The 27,642-nt window shown below is 44.6% G+C and overlaps 1 protein-coding gene across 1 annotated transcript in view; it reads left to right on the top strand.

Annotated features, from left to right (window-relative positions):
* ROR1 (receptor tyrosine kinase like orphan receptor 1) overlaps positions 1-27,642 on the top strand; it is a 192,523-nt gene that overhangs the window by 127,034 nt on the left and 37,847 nt on the right. The window lies entirely within an intron of this gene.

The following is a 27,642-nucleotide window of genomic DNA, read 5'->3' as shown; positions in this document are numbered from 1 at the left end:
CAGGGATTACTCATCTATGTGAGGGATAAATAGAACTGACCTCTTAGGGTTGTAGTGATAATTAGAAGAGATAGACATGATCTCTTACAAAGTATATATACTTGATATTAATAAATGTTGGCTGATTTTAATAATATTGCTCTTGTTTTCTGCTTTGGGTCTCTCTCTGTTCCTACCCTTATGCACTCATCAAGGGTAAGTGGCCTTGTAAACAAAGGTTGGCATCATGCACTTAGATATCACGTGGGCCTGGCTGTGAGCTTGGCCAGACTGCTTCATTTCTCTAAGCCTCAGTTTCCTGTCTATTAAATGAGACTAGTAATATCTGCCTCTTGTGATTGTTATATGGTGAGAATAAGATCATCTTTCTAAAGTGCTGAGCCGTCCATGTGCCTACAATTGGTTGACGTTACGATGTTTATAACAAGGACTCTCAAGGCGCTATAAAGTACAAAATCATCAAAGAAAGCATCTCTTCATTCATTCAACATTTATTTCTTACATACTTATTCTGTACCAGACACAAAGTTTGGTACTGGGGACACAGATTTACAATGTGTTGAAACAAATAGGGGGTTTCTTGTGAACTCTCGGTCACTAAGGAAACGAGGCCATCCCATTTGCCCTGTACTTTCAAGTTAATCCACGCTCTTCTGCAGAATCTTCACATTCCAGCTGCGGGATGGCTGGGTTTCATATCTCCTCAGATCAAAAAGTGTTTCTATGAACAGTGATGCTGAATATTTAACTGGCTGCATCAAACTTGAAAGGATAGTGCAGCCATTTTGTGTTTTGTGTCACAATTTTTAAATGTTATGCCTAGCGGATCTGCACATGGTAGATATAAAAGAGGTTTCAAAGAGGGCAGCTTTACAACGTGGGCTTTTAGATTGCCAGGCTGCATTTCTGAGAAAGCCACATGAAAGAATGCCTTTTTTTCCTTTATGAGTATTACCTCGGAGAGTACAGCTCTTTCACAAAAGTAGTATGTCATTTTGAGCACTGTTGTCAATTGATTTTACTGATACTGTGACGGTCATTTTGACTAACATATAAATCAACCTCTTACATGACAAACACTTACCAATAAACTATCTGCTCGCCACGTGCATGTCCCCCAACCAAGTAACACATGAGTGTATTTAAATGTAAGATATCTTTTAAATGTAAGATATAAAGAAAAAGTAAGATCTACTCTTCCTTTTCATGCCAATCTTCATAGTAAGAGTACTTGGCCACGACTCAAGATCTGGCCTCTGGCCTCTGTTCCGCCATGACTTTTAGAAGAAGCTCAAGTTGCACCTCTTCTAGGAAGTCTTCCCTGACCACCCAGCCGCCTGTGGCATTTTCCTGCACTAAATCTATTACACCTAGGTTCTGTACTATATGATTTAACACACTTGTCTCTCTAGTTGTTTCAACATTTGATATCTTATCTGTCTAGAAAGATTACATGCTCCCTGGGAGTAGAGGCCATGTCTTTTGAACTCTCTGAGATAAAGGACAGTGCTGGAAAGTAAATATTCTCCTCACCTGACACCTGATTAACTAAGAAGATGAGTGATTCATCAGTGATGTTAAATTATATTCTGCTAAACATATTTGGCAGAGAATAGAAGGAGATGGTAGAATGGAATTTGGGCTCAGAGGAAACTGAATGAAGAGGAAAGTACATCAGATTTGACATCAACCGACTTGGTATCAAGTTCCCATCTTTCCAATTAATAGCCAAGGGTCAGACAGAAGCTACTCGATCTCTTCAATCTCATATTCCTCATCTTTAAAATATCCACCTCAGAGAGTGACCTTGAGGATCAAATAAGAGGATGTATGGAAAATGCTTTGGAAATACGATCCACTTTGCAATGTTATATTTAAATTCAATTTAAAATTTGGTTTGGATTTTAAAAATGGATAATTTTCTGTCCTCAAACCAATGAGGAAGGGAAGGAATGATAAAAATCACATTTTCCAAAATAATAAAGAAAGTCAAATCTCCCTAATCTTCGCCCTTTTCCCACACCAAGTCACCCACTGCACCCACTGATTAGTTTGGTACATTCACGAAGGGTTTTGTAGCTCACAAAAGCATTTTCACATGCCTTGTCATACAAAAATCCTGTGATCCAGACCATGGGTGGTGGGGAGGAAGGTGGTTTGGGTAAGGCTTCCCATTTCATTAATAAGCAAAGTGAGACTCCAAGAGGCTTTCAAAATGTCCTCACATCACTAGAGGAGGCTCAAAGGTTTGCCTTCCTCCATCCGGTCCTCTTTGGACAACATCACCTAGGCTCTGCTGTGCACAAATCCTTTCCAAGGCTTTTCCAATCATGTTTAGGTCTGTGTCCTAGCCAGAGAGATTGGTTTCCTGGCATTTTTCTTCATATAAATGATTAAAACATTCAAGGTAAAATTCCATCTGATATAATATTATGTAATGAATAAACATCATGCTCCTGTGCTTCCTGTTTTGGTAGAACATGGCAACCTGGTTAAGAATTAGCTGGAGCTGAGACTTCCCTGGTGGTCTGGTGACTAAGACTCCTCGCTCCCTATGCAAGGGGCCCAGGTTCAATTCCTGGTATCGGGAATCTAGATGCCACATGCTGCAACTATGACTCAGAGTAGCCAAATAAATAAAGATTTTAAAAAATAATCAGTTGAAATTGATTCTAGCTCTCATCTGACGCTTGCTGGATCAGAGAAACATTGAGGAGTCCCTTTGGACCTCAGAGAATTTGGGCTAACAATACCCAGCTTCCAGCACTTTGCAGGGAGAGTGAGCATCAAACACTTCCTCCCCTATGTGACTTTGGGCAGAAAGCTGCTGGTATTTCAATGGCTCCCAGCTCTGTGAAGTAAGGTCAGATTTATGTGTGAGCAACACATGAAGGTGCAGCATTTGGACCTGTAAATGCCGTTGTGCCTTGACAGTGTTAGTGAAACACTTCATCGTGCGTCAGCCAGCATCACCTTGACAGGCCATCTCTGGCTGAGGTAACCTGAGGGCCAGTGTGAAAAGGACATTTCACCCAGGATGCACCAAGATGCCTTGTTTTTCTTCCTTCATGAAGAACTGCTTCAGTTAATTTTTTCATGCCTAGTCCTGACCCCTTGGCCTCCAGGTAGAACACTGTACGTGCATGAAGGGAATTTTCACTTTTATCATGTGCATTCAATGAGAAAGTGGTTCTCTTTTTACTGTCTTTCCCAGCCCTCTCCCTGTTGGCAGAACTTTTCCATGAGGCAGTGAAGCAAAGGTGATTCATACCCTTGTAGTCATGCTTTTTGGTTTTTTTAATCCTTCTTCCTAATTCTGAACAGCTTCTTAAAAGGGATGGCTGGGGGCCTGGGGTCTGTCGTCCATGAGTTGGCCTAAATCCACGGCACGTGTATTAGAGGTGAAACCATGGTGTGAGGTGTGGGGAATGGTATCCTGACTCTGGAGATTAAGTGGATGCATGAAACGGCTCAGTAGTTATTCAAAGGCCGCTCGGCTGTGGAAGGGAAGAGCTAGGCTGTGAACGTAATTCGTCTGACTCCAAGCCCTTGCCCTCGGATATGATGGCATTGAAGTTTTTTGAATGCAGCTTTCTTTAGCAAGGGTCTTCTAGAAGCAAACACTTTGAACTTAAAGGCATACCTTCTGTGGGGGAAGTTTGTGTATTGTGGTGGTCCGGAGAAGGCAATGGCATCCCCACTCTAGTACTCTTGCCTGGAAAATTCCATGGATGGAGGAGCCTGGTAGGCTGCAGTCCATGGGGTTGCTGAGGGTCGGACACGACTGAGCGACTTCACTTCACTTTTCACTTTCATGCACTGGAGAAGGAAATGGCAACCCACTCCAATGTTCTTGCTTAGAGAATCCCAGGGACGGGGGAGCCTGGTGGGCTGCCGTCTATGGGGTCGCACAGAGTCGGACACGACTGAAGTGACTTAGCAGTTGGAAAACGGTGTTTTTTGAGGGGCTTCCCAGGTGGTGCTAGTGGTAAAGAACGCTCCTGCCAGTGCAGGTAGACATAAGGGACAGGTTTGATCCCTGGGTCGGGAAGATCCCCAGGAGGAGGACATGGCAACTCACTCCTACATTTTTGCCTGAAACATCCATGGACAGAGGAGCCTGGCAGGCTGCAGTCCATAGGGTCGTACATGTGGGACACGACTGAAGTATCTTAGCATACACACATGTGTTTTTTGAGAGGCAACAAGCCTTTGGTCCTTCTCAACTGCTCTCCAATGAGGCAGGTGTGTATTCTGCATACATGTAGGGCCCTCCTTTTCTGGGTCTTAAAAGAGTCCACTGAATAATCATGATAATTCTTGATAAACCCTAACATCGAAAGATCAGGACTCTCCCCTGTGACCAGGATCCTGGAAAGCTGGGAGGCAGTGACATGGTGGAGTCAGAAGGCTTAGGGGAGAACTGATGGGAGGATCATGAGAAGTACCTAGTGGGAGAGTAAAGCAGCACCATTAGGCAGAAGTACCATGTGAGCCACAGACACCAACCTCGTGTGTAATTTTAAATTTTCTAGGAGCTGCATTTTAAAAAGTAAGAACAGTGAAATGAATTTTAATGTTTACATTTTAACATATTATTTTAGCAATATGTTTTATTTAGCCCAGTAGAGCTAAAATATTATCATTTGACATGTAATTAATATGAAAATATTAATGAGTTATTTTGCATGTATTTTTTGTAGTAAGTTCTTGAAACCCAGAGTGTATTTTACACGGCTCAGCTGGCCATACTCAGGTGCCAGTGGCTAGTGGCAATTGTATTGGATCATGGGAGTTGGGACGCGTCTAACCCCAACACAGACGTTGCAGCCTCTCCCACCTGCCAGCCCTTACTTTCTCCTAACCCCGGATTTATTTTTCTGCATGCACGTTATCACCGGCCAAACTGTATTTCCTTTCTTTGTCTATATAGCGTATCTCTCAGTGTTGGTTAGTATACTGTCTAGGTTGGTGTAATAAATGAGAAGAAACAAAGGAAGTAAGGAAGAAGAAAGGTGGATAAAGATACAGTGGCTTAGACAAGACAGAAATTGATTTCTCCTCAGTCCCAAGGAGGCTGCTCCGAGCTGGAAGGGGAGCTCTGTTCCCCACGCTCACCCTGAGCCGCTGTATTGCTCCTCTGCCCGCCCCAAGCTGTGGCGTCCAGCTTGTCCTAGCTGGCTTCCTCAGCATCTTCACAGTCACATGCTGGCCAGGAACACATTCTTTCCTTTCTTTTGTAAAGACTCAGGCCGCTCTTCCTCCCTCTCCCTCCCGCCCTTCCCTTCTTCCTTCTTTCCTTCTGTCCTCACCCCCTGCCCCTGTGTCCCTTCTTTCTTTCTTCAGAGCCGGATGCAGAGCTTCAGCTCGGCTCACATCCCTTCGGCCAGAGCGTAGTCTCACGCCACCTCGAGCTGAGGTCTCCTGCTCGGTGAGCCAGGGGCAGCTCTCGGCAGGAGGGACGAGCCACCCCTCTCCCCCAGTGGAGTGCACGCTCCGTGAGGGCAGGGGCTGGGGGAGGTTTCGTTTACTGTTGCAGCAGTGGTGTAGGAAGGGCAGGACAGTGGGAGCACCTCCCCAATGGAGAGAAATATTTTATATGCCATTGTTTGAATCACAAGCTCAGTGTGGCAATAACAGCAGACGAAATTGAGAGCTGGTTTTATAATCGTTTTAAAATTCTTCACAGACCCTTGACCCTGCACTGGCTGCGCAGGCTGCTCTCCTGCCCTGTGCTTGGTTCACCACTGAGCCCTGATACCTAGAATAGTTGTGGGCACGTAGCAGACACTGGGTATCTGTGGAATGAATGAATAGAGCTACTGCTGCCTCCTCACCTGCCATTTCCTCCCTGCCAGGTAGCAGTCCGTATGACATCACCCACAGTTGATGGGGTGGGCTCCTTGAGCACTAGAACCTCCATCTGCTGTCACACCCCTGCCGGCCAGGCGCTCACCTGACGCTGGTTGGAGGAATAACGTTCACTGAAGGCTGCTTTCCTGGGCATCCCATAGCCTGCACTTAGCTGCTCTTGAGCAGGACTTATCTATCTGATTCTCTTCTTTCTGTCAGAACAGCAGAAGATAAGCCTAGAAAGGGAGATAGGCTGCCAAGTGTGAGACAACTTATGCACCTGGTCAAGGAATTTGCACTTTATCCTACAAGCAGCAGGGGACCATCAACATGGTTTAACTGGGTGGATCTTTAATTGGAGATGAGATTTAGCGATGTGAGGAAGACGGGAAAAGAGGGAACTAGTTGGCCTTTACTTCTCAGACCGCTGAGTTCCGTTCTGAGGGCACTGGCAGCTCCTGGTTATCTTCAGCCACTTCAGCGATCATCATTCGTTTACCATCTCGGTCCAAATAGTCCTCCTCTGCTCTCCATTCTGATGAGTACAGTCTTTGACTCATTCGTCTATGTGTCTGCCCCTCCTCAGCAGCCCTGAACTGGATACCTTGAGGAGATATGCTCCTTTAAGGTCTGGGCTCTGCCCACTGCTGGACCCTCAGGGGTGGGAACGGTGCCTGGTGCCCGGTAGGCTGTCAGTAAACATGTTCTCTGACTGAGCACCGTGTGCCAGGACGGTGGAGATGAGGCAATGAGGAGGGAAGATGAAGAACACACGTGTCTAAGAAAGGACGCGGAGGGTGCTTGATGCATCTGGAGAATGCTGCCATGTTCCCTCAAGTCTTCTCCTCTTCAGGCTCCCCTGTTGTCTCGCCCCTTCAGCCACTGGTCTTATGACATGATTTTAGTTCTGTTCACCAAGAGAGTATTGTTGCTGCCTACGAATGATCGTGGATGTAGAGCCCTTTTGAACTCTGGTATTCAGAGTGAAGCCTGATAACTCCAAGTGAACTGAGAGCAGTAGAGAGGAAAGCAAGATGGCACCTCCCTCATTCCAGAGAGCTCACTCCTATCCTGAGTGCCCTTACCATCAATCAGCTTTTTTGGTAGCTACCCTCCCTCCCTCTCTGATCAGTGAAATAGACCATCAACCAATACACCATCCCCACATACACCATGTGAACCAATACACCACCACCTTCCTCAGCATCTCTCCTCACATTTCTCCCTACAGGTTTATTAAGTCTGCCAATCTAGAAGGAAGAGCTCACCCAAATAAAAACACATTATAAGCATGGTTCTTAGGCTGTTGCTATGTCTCTGCAGATAATCTAAGCACACAATTCAGTGGCTATGATTAAAGACCAGAGAGACATTCGATACTTCTCTTGAAGGGCTGTACACCTCCTTGTACTATTGTGGATTTTCTTGATTTTATTTACTGCGGTATTCAGAGGATTTGGTTTTCCTCTGTTGGATTTAGGACATTATTATCCTTGGAATTTATAAAAGAACACTGTGCCTGGCATGACATGAAACCGACTTAAAAACACAAATTTGCCACTTCACTATATGATCTTGAACAAGCAGTTCAGTCTCTCAAAACCTCAGTCTCATCTAATAAGAATAATGTACCAACAGTAGAATAGACAGAGAAGATGTATAAAATGTGCAATGGTTTACATAACTAATACAAATGTTTTACAAACATGCAAGCACATGAAAAGGATGTTTAACTTCACTATGGATTAAAACAAGATATGAGCTTAAAAAGTGATGGTACCTAGTAGGTACCTTAGCAGGTACTTGTTAGCAGTAAGCGCAGAGAAATAGACTCTGTCCTACCCTGATGGTAGAAATAATCGTTAGAACTACTGCTGATTATTCATCATCATAGCTGAGAGACAGTGCAGCTTGGAGCCTATAGAGTCCAGGGGCATATATCAGGGACCAGGATACCTGAATTCAAGCCTACCTCCATCATTTACTATCCCTTCCTCCCTTTCCTCATCTTTAAAATAAGGAATCAAATAACCTCAAGGTGATAGAGGACTATTTGGAAATATATGTAAAAAAGCTAAAGGATCTACATACCTTTGACCTAGAAAATAATTCCACTCATTGTTTTCAGCCTAGGGAAATAATCATAGATGAGTATAAAGATTCACACACAAGGATATTCACTTCAACATTTTTGTAAATAACAAAAAGTTGGATACAACCGAAATGTTTCACTGCAACCACTACAAACCAATTTTAGAAGAATAATGATAAGGAAAATACATATTCCATTCAAAATAAGAAATCATGTCTCGTATAATTCCACATTTTAAAAAGAATTCATTTCTGTGTTTATATGTATGCCTAAAAAATATTTGTTAAGAGTGATTTTCTGTGGGTCCTGGATGTCTGGGGATTTTAACTTTCTTCTTTGTGCTTCTGTTTTCCAAAATTTCCACGACAACCTTTGCTTTTTCAAATTAAGTGTACCCTTACATATCTTACAAGAATGTGGTGAGACTCTAAAGTTATTCTCTGTGTTGAAAGATCATAGGAATGTAGTTCCTTGTGTGAGATGTGATATTAAACTCCTATTTTGCATTTCTTTCGCATTTCCTTTTTGTCCTCTCCCCTGCCCTTTTCTCTCCCTCCCTCTCCCTGCCAAACCCTTGACTTTCCCTCCTCTCACTCTCTCCCTTCTCTCTAGGCTCTCCTTTGTTCCTCTTCCTGTCCCCTGGGCGTTGCTCCGCTGCCTCTAGGAGTAAGAGTCAAGCACTTGCTGACCCTGATCTGAAGCTCCTCGGCTGATCCAAACTGAGCAAGAAGTGAACAAGTTTCGTGCATTTCCTTTCAGCCCTCTCGTAGCCCTGACACACATCCTGGACTAATTGAGACGGTGCGAAAGCCGGCTCTCAGTTCAGAGTTGAGCTCTTGTCATCTAGCACTGAATTACCAACTTCTCAAATACTGCAGGGAAGGTGGGGGCGGGGCCGCTTGTTCCCTCTCCCTCCCAAATGCTGGATGCCCCTGGCTTCCAGAACGACTCGAAAATAGCTTTGTCAAACAAAGCATGAACACTAGGAGTTTCCTGACATTTTCATAACTACGAGCATATGATTTGCAGTTCATATTGAATAACGATGTAAGAAACCTGCCAAGAAAGCTCCAAACACTATTTCCAGCACTGGTTCATAACCAGTCACAGCTGCCTCGCCGCAGAATAGGAGCACAATAGACTACCAGGTTCCGTGGTTCGCCCGCTTACGAAGTTTGTATTGAGTTACTGGGAGTCATGCTGATGGCAGAGTCACTCTCCTGGAAAGCATTTAAGATGAATAAATCTGAGGGTTTAATGTACTAATGAAAAAATTTGTCAATATTTAAATCAAACATGTGAACACTGTGTTTACATACATTTGGGGCAGAGGTTTCAAGGTAGTCTTTAGCCTTCCAGACACGAATAAAGGAGATAGATGCACTGTTAAACTTTCGAACAATGGCAAAGAAAAACATGGAGTAATTGCTTCACTCAAAGCCTGCCAGGAAATTAATTGCCTAAGAGATGTATTTTATGCAGTGTCCAAAAAACTGCAGAGTCTCCGGGAGTGGCTTGCTTTCACTAGGAGAAAGCATATGTCACCTCTCACCAAAGATGTTTATGTCTTCTCACAAACCTGTCTTTCTTCAGCCTAAAGACATTCCAACTGGAAATGACTACAAAGCCAGGAGTTGATAGGTTAGGGGTGTTTAGCAATGCTTAAAATAATACCCTCATGGAGTCAGATATGATGCTGTCCTGCAAGTCCTGTGGAACAGCAACCTGGATCTCTGGCACTTGGACGCCTTTTTGTTTCTGCTTAGAGAAAACAAGGTGGGAGGGAGTGGGAGTGCTGAGGCTGCCTTTGACCTGCCAACTCTGAAGCTCACAAATCTGGGGTGGTGGGACTCTGGGGGAGTTGACTAAGAGCACTTAAGGAATAGGGATGAAACTGCCTTGGTCCACCTTTGGGCTTGTGTTCCAAGGAGGGCTTGCTGAAGGCTGCTGGTGTTGCAGGCTGAAGGACGTCTGTGCAGCCACAGCTAGGAAGCACAGCATGCAATTCCATAAACATTTATTGGGCACCTTCTGCAAACCAGGTTAAACGGACTGGGCTCTGCTAGGAGTGAGGCTGGGGAATATCACTCAAAGACCATAAAGAAAAATAAGAAAGCCACTGCACTTCAAGAACATTCTGCCTGGTAGAGGAACACACAGCTCAAAACAAAGAATCATAGTGTAATGATAAGTGCAGGACGTGGGAGAGAGCAAATCTGCTCATGGACTAATCTAGGGGTTTCAGGAAAGCATCTTAAAAGAGCTAAGCCTGACCTAGAACTGAAAGGATGAAGGACAGTGAGCCAGGTGGAGAAAGGTAAGCGCGCATTTCTTGGAAGGAAACAGGCAAGGTGCGAATGTCACTAATAGTGTGATATGTTCAGAAAGTATGTTATTGTTGTACTCAGTCACTAAGTTGTGTCCAACTCTTTGAGATCCCATGAACTGTAGCCCACCAGGCTCCTCTGTTCATGGGATTTTCCAAGCAAGATTACTAGAGTGGGTTGCCATTTCCTCCTCCAGGGGATCTTCCTGACCCAGGGATCGAACCCAAGTCTCCTGCATCTCCTACTTTGGCAGGCAGATTCTTTACCACTAAGCCACCTGGGAAGCCCCTTCAGAAATTACAAGCTGTTCTTTATTACCAGGGCCTGGGGTTTGAGGAGGGCAATGACAGGAGATGGACTAGAGAGGTAGATGGGTTGGACATTCAAGGGTCTTATGACCTCTATTAATATGCTATTAACACATTAATGGACTGTCACCAGGGAACTTTATGCAGTGGAGAGTGACTGTAGTTGTAAGAAAGAGATGATCTGATCTAGCTATCAGGTAGCTCACTCTGCAATGGTGTGAAAGATCAATTTACAGGGTCAAGAATGGAGGTCAAGAAACACATTAGGAGGTTACTGCAGTCATCTTGATGGGACATGATGAGAGCTTAGACTAGAATAACCTTAAAAGGTTAGAACTGGAAAGAGTATATCAGATGACTCAACTTCTGTATTATACAAATAGAATAACTTAGGACACAAGAGGGTGAGTGACCTCTCCAAGGTTACATAGAAATAAAGCTTGTTGGCAGCCAAATCAGGACCAAGGACCCTGGTCTTCTGATTTCCAGCCCAGTGACTTTTCCACTCATCTGTGCCAAGATCAGTCCCAGCATCCTGCTTGTTAGGTAATACCCTAAAGAAACTTGAAACTTACTTGGCCAGCATTTTTCCTGTCAATTTCTAGGAAGTGAGAACGCTCCTTGCTGGATAGAGAGACCCTGTGTCAAGCCAGACTGTCTGGGAGGAATCTTTTCTGTTCATCTTCCTCCTTTCTGATATCTCCCTCAACTTTGCCACCTTCTTCTCCTCCTCCAGAAGACCAACTGCTGTTTACAAAATTCTCTCCCTTTTGCTAAGTCCAAGAAGCATACACACAGCTGAGCACCTTTTCCTGAGCTTGTTTCCTCAATACATTTCTCAACTAATGGCTATCTCATTGCTAAGCACTGGGACAATTTGGAGGACACATGGTTCAGTAACATCAAGAGTGACTGTTTCCATCTGAACTCCTTCCTTGTCTGTATACATAAAACCATCTTACATAGCAGCATATCTGTGCAAATACTGCTTGGTGTTTCTTTTTCATTAAATCATGTGTGCACATATTTTCATATATTTGTATTAGCTTTGTAGTATTTCTTATAGTGGAAACAGCAGGAAATTTAGAATGAAGCCTAAGGCTTTGGGCATGAAACTTACTTAATCTCTGAACCTTAGTTTCTTCAACTAGAAAATACTGCCAACTTGAGAGTTTCTGGCACATGGTTCCTGTACAGAAAGCGTCCATCCTGCCTTCCTGCCTTTTTAGTGGCTGTTTCTGGTTTGGGGCAATATACTATTTTCATAAACACATAGATATGGTTACAAATGATACTCATAGCTTTAAGTCAAAGGTCATGCTTCTTTTTTCAATTCACTTCAATAAGGAGAATATTGTTGAAGAAAGAGTACAATCTTGATAACTTGTGAAGGTAAATGGAAGAAAGGAGAAAGAGAAGAGGGAACCATTTTAACTTGAAAACTAAATTAGCTAAGAAGTTTGTGGGTGTCTAATCTCATTAACATTGAAGGAGCCAGTATTTTATACCTGAGGATGGCAGTGTGCTTGATGAAAATTGCCAGCCAAAGGGAGGACACGGATTTCCATTTTAGATGCTCTTTGGCAGCTTCATGGAGGGTGGATTTGGAAGAGCAGAAGATTAGAGGCTGGCCTCCCAGTTAGGAGAGTCATCAGCTGAAGGGTGGTGGGTGCCTGAGCCTAGAGGGAGGATCAAACCCAGGTCTCCTGCATTGCAGGTGGATTCTTTACCAACTGAGCCACAAGAGAAGTCCAAGAATACTGGAGTGGGTAGCCTATCCCTTCTCCAGTGGATCTTTCCAACCCAGAAATTAAACCAGGGTCTCATGCATTGCAGGCGGATTCTTTACCAACTGAGCCATGAGGGAAGCCCCCTGGAAGGAGGAGAGGGGTCAAATTTAAGAAGTGCTTTGGAAGCCAATTTAGTTTCCCAGTCAAACTGTTGCTCCTCTTAAAGGATGCCCATTTCCCCTTCCTTCCATTCTTTGTGTCTTCCATTCAGCAGAACTAAGTGCATGTGGAGGTTGAGTGGCTGGGGTGGGGAAGTGTAGAAATTGTAAATTTCAGGTTGCGAGATGAACCCAGGTTCATCTCTGTTGCCACCACACAGAAGTTAAAGTATTTTTTAAAAGTGGGAGAGATTTAATTCACTCATTAATCTTGTCTGTATCTATTGTGTTGACACTGTCAACAACTTGACACTCACTGCTGCTCTAGGCAATGGGGACATGCAAGTGACCAGACCACAGTTGCTGTTCCCAGGAAGGGTTTATATAAACAATTAAATGGATCAGTACAGAATATGTCTGATGATACTAAATGTAACAGGTAATAATCAGATGGGCGAGAGGACAGTAGTGGGCATGAGGTCAGAGAAGTAGTAGGGGCAGCAGAAACCTATGAAAGGACATTGTAAGGACTCCTGTGTGTCCTTAGCATGTGAAGGGAAGTCTCTGGAGGGCTTTGAGCAGGAGAGAGACATAAACTGACTTAGGTCCACAAGGATTCCTCCAGCTGCTGAGAGGGAGACTGAGAACAGACTGGGGAGGGTGGCGAAGAGTGGGAGTAGGAAGACAGTTGTGAGTATACGGGAAAAAAGTCCATGCAGAGATAATGGTGGCCTGAACCAGAGGGTAGCAGTAAAGGTAGGTTGGGGATAGGTTTTGAAGGAGGAGGTAGAAGCATGGGCTGATGGTTTGGAGATGGTTGTAAGAGAATGTAAAATTGAGGAGAATGTCATAGTTTTTGCTATGGGTAGTTCAGTTCAGCTCAGTCATGTCCGACTCTTTGCGACCCCATGAATTGCAGCACACCAGGCCTCCCTGTCCATCACCATCTCCCGAAGTTCACTCAGACTCACGTCCATCGAGTCCATGATGCCATCTAGCCATCTCATCCTCGGTTGTCCCCTTCTCCTCCTGCCCCCAATCCCTCCCAGCATCAGAGTGTTTTCCAATGAGTCAGCACTTCGCATGAAGTGGCCAAAGTCCTGGAGTTTCAGCTTTAGCATCATTCCTTCCAAGGAAATCCCAGGGTTGATCTCCTTTAGAATGGACTGGTTGGATCTCCTTGCAGTCCAAGGGACTCTCAAGAGTCTTCTCCAACACCACAGTTCAAAAGCATCAATTCTTCGGCACTCAGCTTTCTAAACAGTCCAACTCTCACATCCACACATGACCCCAGGAAAAACCATAGCCTTGACTAAACGGACCTTAGTTGGCAAAGTAATGTCTCTGCTTTTGAATATACTATCTAGGTTGGTCATAACTTTTCTTCCAAGGAGTAAGCGTCTTTTGATTTCATGGCTGCAGTCACCATCTGCAGTGATTTTGGATTTTGGATCCCCCCCAAAAAAAGTCTGACACTGTTTCTACTGTTTGCCCATCTATTTCCCATGAAGTGATGGGACCAGATGCCATGATCTTCATTTTCTGAATGTTGAGCTTTAAGCCAACTTTTTCACTCTCCTTTTTCACTTTCATCAAGAGGCTTTTTAGCTCCTCTTCACTTTCTGCCGTAAGGGTGGTGTCATCTGCATATCTGAGGTTATTGATATCTCTCCTGGCAATCTTGATTCCAGCTTGTGTTTCTTCCAGTCCAGCGTTTCTCATGATGTACTCTGCATATAAGTTAAATAAGCAGGGTGTGGGTAGTTGGAGGAAGGAATTTTTATTTCCTGGGGTGGAGCAAGAGTTCCAGAATGGTCTTGGAGGGAAATAAAGGTTGCAATTTTAGACATGTTGAGTTTGAATTCCTTTTAGATACTCAAGGGGAGATAGGGAAGCCGAAGTTCAGAGAGTTATCTCAGCTGGAGATAATAGTGTGGCAGTACAGAAACGGCCATTTCAAGCTTGGGCAGTGGAAGATCAGGTAGGCAGAGAGAGAGAGTGAGGAAGAGGTCTGAGTGCTGAACTCTAGGGTTCTCAGTGACTGAAATCTTGAACTAGCAAAGGAGACTAAGAAAGCACAGCCAGAGCAGGGAAAGGAAAACCAAGAGAGAACAGTGTCTAGAAGCTGAGTGAAAAAAGCTATTTCAAGGAGTGATGAGCTGTGTCAGATGCTGCTGCTAGATCAGTAACATTGAAGACCTTGACTATTGGATTTGGTCATGGAGACCACTGACCTCGACAAGAGCTCTTTCAGTGGAATGTCAAGGCAAAGGCCTGATTGGGGTGGGTCTGAGAGCCAGTGTGCTGCTGAGTCGCTTCAGTCGTGTCCGACTCTGTGCGACCCCATAGACAGCAGCCCACCAGGCTCCCCCGTCCCTGGGATTCTCCAGGCAAGAACTCTGGAGTGGGTTGCCATTTCATTCCCCAATGCATGAAAGTGAAAACTGAAAGTGAAGTCACTCAGTCATGTGCAACTCTCCGCGACCCCATGGACTGCAGCCTACCAGGCTCCTCTGTCCACGGGATTTTCCAGGCAAGAGTACTGGAGTGGGGTGCCATTGCCTTCTCCAAGAGCCAGTGTGGGACCTGGGGAAAGCAGGTGCGGACATCCTTGAGAGGAGTAGTCCTATAGAAAGGAGCACAAAAACGTGCAAGTAGCTGAACAGAGCCAAAGAGAGTTTAAGGTGGGAGATATTGTAGCACATTGGGGTATTGATGGGGATAATCCAGCAGAGGTAGGAGGAAATGGCAACAGGGCTGAGAAGACAGACAATTGCCAGAGCAATACCCATTGATAAGTGAGAGGGATGAGGTTCGTGTGCTTGAGTTGATGGTCGTTGAACCTTAGAATGGAGCACAGAGGGTCCACTCCCGGCAATGAGAAAGGAGGCAGGGTCTATGGAGCAGACCAAGGAGGGGTAGTTTAATCAAACTTCTCTTCTTAAAGGCTAGCCCCTGTCTCGTCCTTTCTGATTCATAAGCCAGACCCTACTTCTGTCCCAAACATGTCCAGAGTTCACACACAGGCATCATTTTACGTCTGAGTAATCTTTGGTCTGATGAGAAGGAACCGCAAGGTGCATAAAAAAGGGAGGGAGAGAAAGAGCTTCCAGCCAGAAACCTAAACTAAGATCAGTACTACCAGGATGGCTATTTTTTGTCTGCTTTCTTTTCTCCAGTGCCTACAATAGTACCTGGCAAGTACACCTATTTCTAGAATAGATAAAGCAAAAAGAGAACTTATACTTCATAAACAACTATCATGAATGAATAGTTTGTATACATGATCTTATTTAATATACTAGTCTTATAGATGAGGAGATGACATACTTAACGCAAAGCCACACACAACTGGAAGGCAGCTGTCAGGACTGCACCCAATTCTGTGGGTCTCCAAAGTCCAGGTCTTACTCCAGCCCATCCAGCTACTTGGCAAACTTCTTCAAGTCACACAGCCATTAGCTCTTGGTTCTTTCTGCTTTAGATGGGGTTGCACTAGAAGCTGGAAAGGGCTTGTTCCAACTGAATGACTCCGCTAGACAACAGACAGGCTCAAGGGACAGCTACAGGCTTGGTGCCTGCCCCGAGTTCACCGGCCCCTTCTATACATACCCGCGCTCCCAGCAGACACCTTACCATTTTTTCCCAACTCTGACATAGCTTCAGCTTTCTCCATGAAACAGCTGGAGAGTCTCTACTCTGTGTCTTGGGTTTATCGCCCTTGTGGCAGGTTGTGAACAAGTTGAACCTTCCATCTCAGGCCTTGATCCCCAGCCTTAACTCTCCAGCTCCACCACTTGCTCTCCTGTCACTAATCACATCACTTTCTGACATCTATAAAATCCATCCCCTCCCCATTTTTCCTATTATTATAATTTTGAGGTAGCAGACTGAAATAACATGTTAAAAGGACTTTAAAGGAGTACGAGAGCAGGATTGAGTCCACAGAGTAGCAAATGGCATGTTGAACCTCATTACTCCTCCAGACGCTGCAGCTGAGGACCCTCCCCTTGGGCCTGTCCTGTCCCTACCATTAGTCCCATGAAGTCTCACTGATTTCAACTCCACTTATCTTGGTGGCATACCATTTAATCCATGATCTGTTGAGCTATTCCTCTTTGAAGCTATCCCCTCCTCCAGAAGCCTTCCCAACCTCAATTAGATACCCTTTCTTTTATTTTCAGCACAAGGCTTCAACAAACTTGTTGGAAAAGAGAGAAAGAGAGAAGGACATAAAGGGGAATGAAGGTGATGTTAAAGTCCTGGTGAACAGGGATATTGTTGGTATCTCAACACCAAGGATATAAGACCTCTCTGCTCTCCACTTTCACGTTCTAGTTAAAGCACTGCCACAAATCCACCCTCTTTCCTCATTTCTCCTTAGGGAACCCACTGGATTCACAACTCTGTCCCAGAGACCCCTTGTCCAACAGGTACCACTTGTTCAGTTACCATGTTCCCATTTAGTGCATCACAAAGCAAGCTTTATGTTCATGTGAATTTCTGCCTCTACATTTTTTTAATGTGTACATGTTTTTATGTTTGACCATGACCACCTCTATATTGCATTATTTGGTGTTGGGGGAGGCATTGTAGTCACCACAGCTTTTTATGGAGGTTAGTGTTCTTTCCTAACTGCCATCAGCAGAAGGAATGGGAAACAAAGCTGAGGCAAAACAAAAGCGAAAATGGGGGATTGAGTTTCACCCAACTTCTGAGTAGTAAGACAAAATCAAAACCCTCCTAAGAAATCCCTAAGTTCCCTTTACCGCTCTTTCCACAAACCTTCTTTTTTTTCAATCCATGGCCTTAGGCATAAAAGGAAAATGAGAAAAATATCAAAGCAATCTTAGAAACATTGTATAAAAAACCTGACCGGATTGCTACGTGTGCATGTCATATTATTCTGAACTTCCGTTACTCTCAACGGGCAAATTTAGAGTGTAGTTTGAATACCTAATATTTGGAGAACTGCCAAAGAACATCCAAAAGGTTTCTGGTGAGAACTTGGGGGCTCCAAGATCCATCTGTGCCCTCCCAGCGCCAGCCTAAGCTTAGGGGCTAAGCAGGCCCTTCATGGGCTTCGCATGTGGCTCAGTGGTAGGGAACCCGCCTGCCAATGCAGGAGATATGGGTTCGATCCCTGGGTGTGGAAGATCCCTTTGAGAAGGAAATGACAGCCCACTCCAATATTCTTGCCTGGGAAGTCCCATGCACAGAGGAGCCTGGCAGGCTACAGTCCATGGGGTTACAACTTAGAGACTAAACAACATGAGAGAAAAAGTCAAATACTCTAGAGCTTCCTAGAAGGTGCAAGGCTGCCCCACCACGAAAACCTCAGTAATCAGGAGGGGGCAGAAGTCACTCATTCTTCTGAGTAGTGAGCTTCCATATTCTTAAAAATACTGTACTTATATAATCTTATCATTTCAAGAGTGTGTTTAAATAGGAATAAAATCTATTACACATGTAATTTTCCCTTAAATTATACTTGTGAGGTACAAACCTGGGTAGTTCTGCTCCTTCTCCAAAGTGAAATGCAACTTTTGTGTTTCTGAACATCTCTATGAAGCAAAGCCAGTACCTTCCCATTTCTAAGCTGGATACAAGTAACTATTATGTGCTGCTCTGGAAACTATGACAAAGCATTATTCATCTGTTTGTTTTAATGGTTCATGGCCAAGGGGGAAAAAAACCTTAAAAATTTTTTATTTAATTTTTTAAAGTAAAAAAGTGGTATGAGAAAGACCAAGGCACTCTTTTGCTAAGGGAAATAAATGTTAACAGTGACCAGTGTCCAGGTGTGGGCAACAGAACGTGTTCCTTGACACAGGCACCTCGGAATCGCTCGTGCTCACAGAAGAATTCCCATAAGAGAAGGGCGATTAGGGTGGGCTGAATTCTCAGCCTTGTAGGATGAAGTCTTCTCTGTGAGTCATCACCCCTCTGAGCTGATGTGCCTTGATTGGCTCGCTTTGAAAGCTGATCTTAAAGGTCAAGTATGTTAACACGTTACCCTCTTTGATGCCCACTTTCAGATGGATCTTTAAAAACAGAGTGTGGTAGATAACATTGGGATCCCATATTTAACCTCTAATCTCTCCACTACAGCCAGCCTGAGGCAAAGCATACTTTCAGTGGCCCCGATAGCTCTCCGTCCAAGACCACCTTCTCTCCTTCACTCCAGCCAGCGCTTTCCACGTCTCCACTTATATTTATCCTGATGCCTCTTCTCCAAGGGCCGTCTCTTCCAAGGTATATGCAGTTAAAGCTTATATGACTTAGATTATTTTCTCTCCTCCTGGTTGGCAGTTAACCAAGGATGCCTCAAGGCTTAAAGTTGTCTCAGGAAAAGGAAGGAAGTAATTTTGGAGAGGCAACAACTTTTTTAGACCATGTCAGATTATATTCTATTCTTCAAGTTTCTGTGTCTCTGAGCTTTTATCCATATTGGAGAATTCTGCATCCCTTACATAGATTCTTAATTTTATCTTGTATCCCCCCCTTTAATGAAAAGATAGACCTGATTTTCCCCTTTAAGAGATCTGACTTTGCCTTCCTAGAGAGAACCCAGCCTCTGAAATGGGAAGCTTTGCACTCAGCCCCAAGCTTACTAGTGCCTTTCCTGGGAAGCAGCATGGGTGTGGATCTGCCGTGGCTGTGCTCTAACCAGATTAGCTAAGATGTGCCCTAATTTACAGATTTAAAAAGGGGTACCTCTCATCCACTTTTGGTCGTGACGGTCTTTGTGCTGTGCCATGCTTAGTCACTCAGTTGTGTCCGACTTTGCGACCCTATGGACTGTACCCCACCAAGCTCCTCTGTCCATGGGGATTCTCCAAACAAGAATACCAGAGTGGGTTGCCATGCCCTCCTCCAGGGGATCTTCCCAACCCAGGGGTCAAAACCAGATCTCCCACAGGGCAGGCAGATTCTTAACCATCTGAGCCACACAGCCTCATGAACTGTAGCCTTCCAGGCTCCTCTGTCCATGGAATTGTCCAGACAAGAATACTGGAGTGGGTAACCTTTCCCTTCTCCAGGGGATTTTCCCAACCCCAGAATCAAACCCAGGTCTCCCGCATTTCAGGTGGATTCTTTACCATCTGAGCCACAAGGGAAGCATGATGGTCTTTGGAAAACAAATACAGCTTACCAGTTATATTTGCATTCATAAAGTGAAATTACTTCCCACATGAGAGAAAATAACCCACGCTTTGCTAAAAGGAGCATAATTAGGAATACTACATCTCTTTGAACTGTGTGATGGATTTCGTTCAGACCAAGATTCGGGGCTCTGGGGACAGGCATCTCGATGGGATTTCATCTCCATGGCTCAAAATAGGACTCGTAAGAGGTGCCAAGTGGGGGAAATTCAGAAGTGTTGGATGATTTCACTCGAGGCAGTCAGTCCCCCCTGAGCCTGCCAAGCTGTGGGCTTGCAGAGCACTGTCTCTGGCATTCCAGTTGAAGAACCAAGAGAATCAGAACAAAGAAACCTGCTGGGACTGTGTAAATTGCCAGCACTTTTGGCCAGTGAGTTTGCTTAAAAACAATCCCAAAAATCTCTCCCCAGTTCTGAGGCTAAAAATTCCAACTGTTGTTCCCTCCCTCTACTTTGTCCTTTGGGTATAAATGAGATTTTTTTCATTTAAAAAAATTGAGATAAAATTCACATAAAATTAACCACTTAAAAGTGAGCAATTCCACAGCAGCTAATATATATACCACCATCTCTCATTCCAGAACATTTATATCACAACAAAGTGAAAGTCTACATCCAGTGAGTAGTTATTCCCTATTCTTCCCTTCCTCCTATTCCTGATAACCATCAATCTGCTTGTTATCTTTATGGATTTACTTATTCTAGAAATTTCACCTAAATGGAATCACGTACTCTGTGGCCTTTCTCTTCTGATTAATTTCATTTACCATAATGTTTTGAAGACTCTTCCACAATGTAGCATGTTTTGGTACTTCATGCCTTTTTCATGGCTGAATAATTTTCCACTGAATGTATCTACCACTTTTGTCCATCCCATTCATCTATTGATGAGCATTTGAGGTGGTTTCTCCTTTGAGGCTATTGTGAATAGTCCTGCTATGCACATTTGTGTACAAGTATTTGTTTGCAATTCTTTTGAGTGAGATTTTATAGTTAGCAAAGTGTCTTTAAGTCTATTCTCTTCCCCCTAAGGAGAGACATGCATTTTAACTGGTCTTAGTACCTCATAGGAGAACAGTTTAGGGCCTCACTCATCAGTAAGAATCTGTTCAACTGACTAAGGCCTGCCATGCCCCAGTGTAAAATCTGGCGCAGAAGAAAGTGGTTTCCAGTTTGAAGTGTCGTTCTGGTATGGAGAGGGTCCGTATCTATGAGCTAGGCTAGGTCATCTCCGCATCTATCAGGTCTATTACAGTTCTGCTGTAATAGGTCAGTCTGTGCACAGTAGTGCAGGGGGGAGGACGGCTCTCAGCAGCACCCTCTCCCTCATTCAGCACTTGTTGGCTGAGTTGGGTATTGTGCACTGTCCTGGGCCCTGGAGTTGTGAAGCCAAGCCAGACATGGTCCCTGCCTTAGAGTAGTGCTAAGGGGATCACTTAGCAGACAAACATAATATGAATTCAGAAGTCTGTGGGAGTGGTGTGGTAAAGGTTCTGGGTGGGCGGGAGTGTGGGGTAGGCAGTGACTAACTTTCCCGGGAAGGAGGGGTTCGGAGCATCTGATAAGGCAATCACGAGGTGAGAAAGCAGATAGATGGCCCTCCAGGCCTCAGGAAGAGAGTAGACCAAGCCAGGGGGCCAGCAAAGTGCATTTCCTGTTTTGAGACGAGCAAGGTCAACAGCAGCATGGCTGGTATCATCAGGTTCACAGGCTCATCAGGCTGGGAATGAGGCTGGAAAAATGGGCAGGAACTAGGGAAGAGCTTTGTGTACTGCAGCAAGTAACTGGTGAGTCGGAAACTAGGATGAATTTTAGGCAGGAAATGACCTGCCTCCAAGTCTGTGTTTTGAAAAGATCCCTTTGTAACTAGTAACTGATGAACCAGACTCCCTCCCCCTCCTTCCCAGCCTGCCTTCTCTGTCATCTCACCGGCCCTCAGCCAGCCCTGGACTGAAGTGCAAGGTCAGGAAGATTGCCTTCTTCTTCACACAGGGACCTCTCATCAATTGCCCTGCCCTTCTTGTATACAACTTTCTACAGAGATGAAAGTGCTCATGGCAGCTAATAAAAATCCATCAATACTGAGCCCTTCCTAAGTAGGTCATTTCTCCTGGAAGTACTTGAATTTAGAAGTAGGCCAATTACAAATAAGTGAACTGTTCATGATGAGAATTCAGCCACCAGGGATAGGTCCAGAGGGATTCTAATAAAGTTGTTTTAAGGAATAATTGAGGTCATCTGAAGGCCTTCCTGATACCCTCACACCATAGCATCTCCTGTTCATTTATCTACAATAAGGTCCCCATCTCCGTACCTTCTTGTAAGACTCTTTCTTTTTTTAATGTTTTAATTGGAGGATAATTACTTTACAATACTGTGCTGATCCCCGCTGTAAAACAACTCAAATCAGTCACAATTATACCTATATCCCCTGCTTCTGTGGGAGGAGGGAGGCTCAACAGGAAGGGGATATGTGTATAACTGTAAGTCTGTCTTTTTTCTTTTACTTTTTCTTTTGAAATATTTATGTTTAAGAAAAGTTGCAAAAGTAGTGCAGAATTTCCATATTCCCTTATCCCCTAATGTTAATGTCTTGCATCAACATAGTACTATTATCAGAAGTAAGGAATTACCATTGGTGTACTACTACTTACCTTTCCAGGAGGCACAGTGTTAGTAAAGAATCTGCCTCCTGATGCAGAAAATGCAAAAGTTGCAGGCTCAATCCCTGGGTCGGGAAGATCCCCTGGAGAAGGAAATGGCAACTCACTCCAGTATTCTTGCCTGGGAAATTCTATGGACTGAGGAGCCTGGCGGGCTAAAGCCCAGGGGGTCTCAAAAGAGTCAGACATGACTGAGCATGTGCAGGCACACTCACTACTAAGTAGTGTATAGACTTCATTCAGATTTCCAGTTTCTCTATACATATTAAGGGTTTCTTTTGAAATCATGTGTATAAGACAACAGTTGCGTTTGCTCTCTTTTCTCCCTTAAACTGAGGCACCCTTCAGAAACCCCGTCCCCCCCTGGAAGCACTAAAGAGAGCACTAGCTGGCCTCTCTGGTGGCTTAGTGGGTAAAGAATCTGCCTGCCACGTGGAAGACCTGAGTTCGATCCCTGAACTGGAAAGATGCCCTGGAGGAGGGTATAGCAACCCGCTCCAGTATTCTTGCCTGGAGAATCCCAGTGGATAGAGGAGCCTGGTGGGCTGCAACCCATGGGGTTGCAAAGCGTCGGACATGACTGAGGGACTAAGCACACAGCGGGGCTATCCTGGTCCAGGCTTGGCACAACTCCATTTGGGCATCCATTTGGGCATCCATTTGGGGTATTCTGCATCCTTTCAGTCCCCGTACCTCACCCACCCTCCCACCCATCCTTTCTCTCCTTTCCTGCTCCCCCTTCTCAAAAAACTACATCTTGGGCTTCCCTGGCCCCTTACTATACACTGCACTGTTCTCTTTTTTGGAGAATGCTTGAGAGCCTTATTCCAGACCCAAGCAGTTCACCCAGCAGTGTGCAACCGTTGACTCCCACAGTCGCTGTCAGACTCCCATGGGCAGCATGTTCCCCATTCTTGGTCTGTGGTGCTTCTTGGGTGGATACTCCTACTGCTGCCACATTGGTGGCCATCACTCTCAACCCTGTGTGACCACCCCTCATCAGCCCCTTGCTCTGGGGAAGGGGGAAACCCTGGAGGTGTGGGGACAAACTGTGTTTGCTTTTCCCTATCACCTGGCAGCAAATTTGGAAGGTTGTAGAGGCTGGCAACCCAGTAACTAAATTAGCTTTAGAAGAATCATGAGTGCCATTCACAAAGCACTCCAGCATCTTGACATCACAGCGAGGTGGCTGGCGCATGTGATGGATGGCCAGAATCCCGTCTGCCCTCTCCTAGTGTTTCTTCTCCCTAGAACGCAGCCTTGGGCATGCTCACTGCAAGTGCCCCTGTGCTCTCACGGCTTTGCTTCTTCATGTTTTTAATTTGCTAACCATGGAGGACATCAGCGATGAAAGAAGTGTGAGCTGGAGAAAGGCATAAAGCTGATTAATGTTGGAGGAGCGTTTGTTCCCCTCCAGGCACGGCTGGCAGGAAAAATGGGAAGGATGAAAGGAGATTGTGTCTTGACTTTTAAAAGAGAAGCTTTTCGCCACTTGCGCATGTGTGTATGTGCAGTCACTCAGTTGTGTCTGACTCTTTGTGACCCTTTGGACTGTAGCCTGCCAGGCTCCTCTGTCCAGCAGACACCAAAACACCTTCACAGTAGAGAGCCCCCGTAAGCAGTGGAAAAACTCCCATACACAACTATTTGGAAGGAAGTTGCATACCAGGGTTACAAGCACAGGTTTGGGGGCAGGGCTAGTTCTTCTGCTTACTGTGTCAAAGTGGACAAGTTCTTCTGCTCTTTCTGACTCTACAGTTTTCTCATCTGTAAAATGGGAGCCCTTACGTCTTCACCTTCTGTATAAGACAGTTGTCAGCATTAAATGACTTAATATTGATTTTATATGTAAATGAAATTTAACAGTGCCTGGAACAGAGTAAAGGCTCATTATAAAGTCTCTTACTTATTATTAGGCTGATTTACTTTAAAGTAGGATTGAAAAGCAGAGCACTATTATGGCCTGGTAGTCAAGCTTGAGCTTGAATTTTGTGATTAAATCCTAGCTCCTCCACTTGCTGGCCTTGTGAGTCTGAGCCAGTTACTTAACTTCTCTGAACCTGAGTTTCTCACTCGGATAAATAAGGATAATAACGTCACAAGGGGCTACTTTGAAGAAAGCACTTATCATAGTACTCAGCACAGAGAGTGGCAGACACTTAAGACATGTTTGTTTTTCTAGTGCTGTGGTTCTCGACCACAGTCAAATCACCTGAGAGCTTTTTAAAATGCATGAATACCTAAGCTGCATCCCCAGAGACTATGATTTAATGGGTCCAAGGTGGGGTTTGGACATAGGAATTTTCGAAAGCTTCTTAAGGAGATGGTATAAACAGCCAGGACTGAGAACTACTCCCTAGCAGCTGATGTTGCATACTATTTTTTTTTATTTGTTTGTTTGCTTTGTTTTTTATATCTGTTCCCAAGAGACTGGACTGATCAGAGTATTAAGAATTCTGGGCACAATAAAAAATGTAATACACCTGCAGATCTAAAGCCCTCGATAAGAAAAAGGCAGCCAAAGAATTGCATTCCATTTTATTCTGAAAAACAGTATTCAAAGGGTCTTTTCAGAATCTCGAATTGGAAAGGTGGTAAGAAGTTTAGCCTAAGCCTCACACATAAAATATGGGAGCTCCCAGTAGGTCAGGGATTTATATCTGGGGGTAATTCCAGGGTTTTGTCCTCCCAAGAGATATAAATTGAGGCCTTGAGAATTTAATGTGGGGGAGGAAGAAGTGTTCTCATAATGACACCTTAAAAATCCAGGACTCTGCTAATGCCTAGGGATAGACTAGCGTCATCTATAATAGCAGGGGGGTGATGGTGGGGGGGTACTTTCTGGCCTCAGGACTTCAGTTTTCAAGATCCAAGGCTGGGTCATCAAGAAACTTCTTTCTCCCCATAGGTTTATGGTATTAGTTACCCAATAAAAGTGGGGTTAATTTTACAACCCAAGTAAAATTTAAGCCAAAAAGGCTTCAACATTACTCTAGGATTTATGAAAGTAAACATGTGGAGTGCTTGCAGGATTTTGCAACATTAAAATTTCAATGTCTTTATGTCAGGTGTATGATATATTCATTTGTATGTGTACTTAAAGGTTACGTTTTTTAAGAGCTTTGCACTACAAACTATTTGGGGGGCTGAACTGGAGATACTACTCCCATCTCCACCTTTAACTTGACTGTTTTAGTGAATAGGGAGTAGAAAGCAGCTGAAAACAAGTGTCTTTTAAGGATCAGCTCTATCAGATTTTTTGCACATGGTTTCCTATTCTACTGGGCTTTCTAGACTCCCTCCCTGAACCCTCAGGTGTGGATGTCCAAGGCCAGAGCTATGAACACAGTTGATTTTACAAAGCAGAAGCTTAGCAAATAATTATCTTTTAAATATCTTCTTCGGTACCTGCTAGTCTTAATCATTCAGTCATGTCTGACTCTTTGCAACCCCATGGACAACTGTAGCCTGCCAGGCTCCTCTGTCTATGGAATTCTCCAGGCAAGAATACTGGAGTGGGTAGCCATTCCCTTCTCCAAGAGATCTTCCCAACCTAGGATCAAACCTGGGTCTCCTGCATTCTAGGCAGATTCCAAGTCACTAGGGAAGCCCTCTTGGTAACTGTAAGGGCTTTAATAATAATTATATGTTACCTCTGTGTAGCACTTTTTTAAAGCTTTTACACAGTTTGATAGGATCCTCATGACTTTGGTTCAGCAGTAAAGAATCCACCTGCCAATGCAGGAGACACAGGTTCTATCTCTGGGTCAGAAAGATCCCCTGGAGAAGGAAATGGCAAACCACTCCAATATTCTTGCCTGGGAAATATCATGCACAGAGAAGTCTGGCAGGCTAGTCTACAGGGATGCAAAGGGACATGGCTTAGCAACTAAACAACAAACAGCAACCTGACTTTGACCTATAGGGTTGGGAGGTCAATTATTATCTTCATCTTATAGATAAGAAAACCATAGCTCAGAGGATTTGAGAGGTTGCCTAAGGATAAGAAAGTAAAAGTGTTAGTCGCTCAATGATGTCTAACTCTTTGCGACCCCATAGACTGTAGCTCACCAGGCTCCTCTGTGCATGGTATTTCCCAGGCAAGAATACTGAGTGGGTTGCCATTTCCTCCTCCAGGGGATCTTCCTGACTCAGGGATCGAACCCAGGTCTCCTGTACTGCAGGCAGATTCCTTACTGTCATAGCCACCAGGGAATCACACCTAAGGATAAGCAGATGTTAAATCCAGCAGGAGAATTTGTTCTCCTGACTTTTGCTCTAAAGTATTTTAACTTAGAAGAAACCAAAGAGGAAAAAAAAATGGCACTTCTTTCAGGCAAGATGTTGCTTCCAGTCAGGTTAACAGAGGAGGAGCATCCAGGGCAGAAGTCAGACCATAAGCCTGGCAGGTAGCCTTCTGCTTGGCTGTAGTTTGCCTTTCAGAACCATATTGATACCTTGTACTCTGGTTGTCTTATGCTTATCATAGGCCCAAGTGGGAGATTTTGGCCTCCGACCTTTCAAGCTGAACCTGCCTTCTTGGGTCCTAATCTCCAGCCTTGGGTCTCTAGCCATTTACTCCGCAGTCACTAATCACACCACTTTCTGGTATCCCCTTCTTCAGAATGGGGCTTCCCTAGTAGCTCAGCTGGTAAAGAATCCGCCTGGGATGCAGGAGACCCTGGTTTGATTCCTGGGTCAGGAAGATCCGCTGGAGAAGGCATAGGCTACCCACTGTAGTATTCTTAGGCTTCCCTTGTGGCTCAACTGGTAAAGAATCTGCCTGCAATGCGGGAGACCTGGGTTTGATCCTTGGGTTGGGAAGATCCCCTAGAGAAGGGAAAGGCTACCCACTCTAGTATTCTGGCCTGGAGAATTCCATGGACTAAGTCCATGGGGCTGAAAATAGTCGGACACGACTGAGCGACTTTCACTTTATCTTCAGAATAAAATCTGTGCCCTCCCTTTTATTATTATAACTTGAGGAGACAATTTTTTTTTAAGATTTTGTTTTGTTCTAGCAACTTATGAAAGCAAGTTTCCATTGACATTTTCTCTGGATTTCCTGGGCCTTGGTGACTGATCTGAGATTGCCCAGTCCACGGTTTACCGTGGACAGTCTCTGCAGAGTGGGGGTGATGGGTCTCAAGCAGGAGCCGTGTAACCGGACTGCCCTCTGCTTTCCTTCCCGCGGCACCCAGCTTCTCACCCCGTGGAGTTTCCCAATTGACATATCAGTCTGAGTAGGTCTTGGGGTATTGCGCCCACCCCTTTGTAGCAAATGAAACAGAAATAATCTGTGCTTAAAAAACAAAAAACTGTAGAACATGTGCCCAGATTTCCAAC

The sequence above is a fragment of the Capricornis sumatraensis genome, chromosome 2 (assembly GCF_032405125.1).
Source record: "Capricornis sumatraensis isolate serow.1 chromosome 2, serow.2, whole genome shotgun sequence".
Lineage (NCBI taxonomy): Eukaryota > Metazoa > Chordata > Mammalia > Artiodactyla > Bovidae > Capricornis > Capricornis sumatraensis.
The sequence above is the reverse complement of the archived record's forward strand: the minus strand, read 5'-3'. Positions and strand labels throughout refer to the sequence as shown.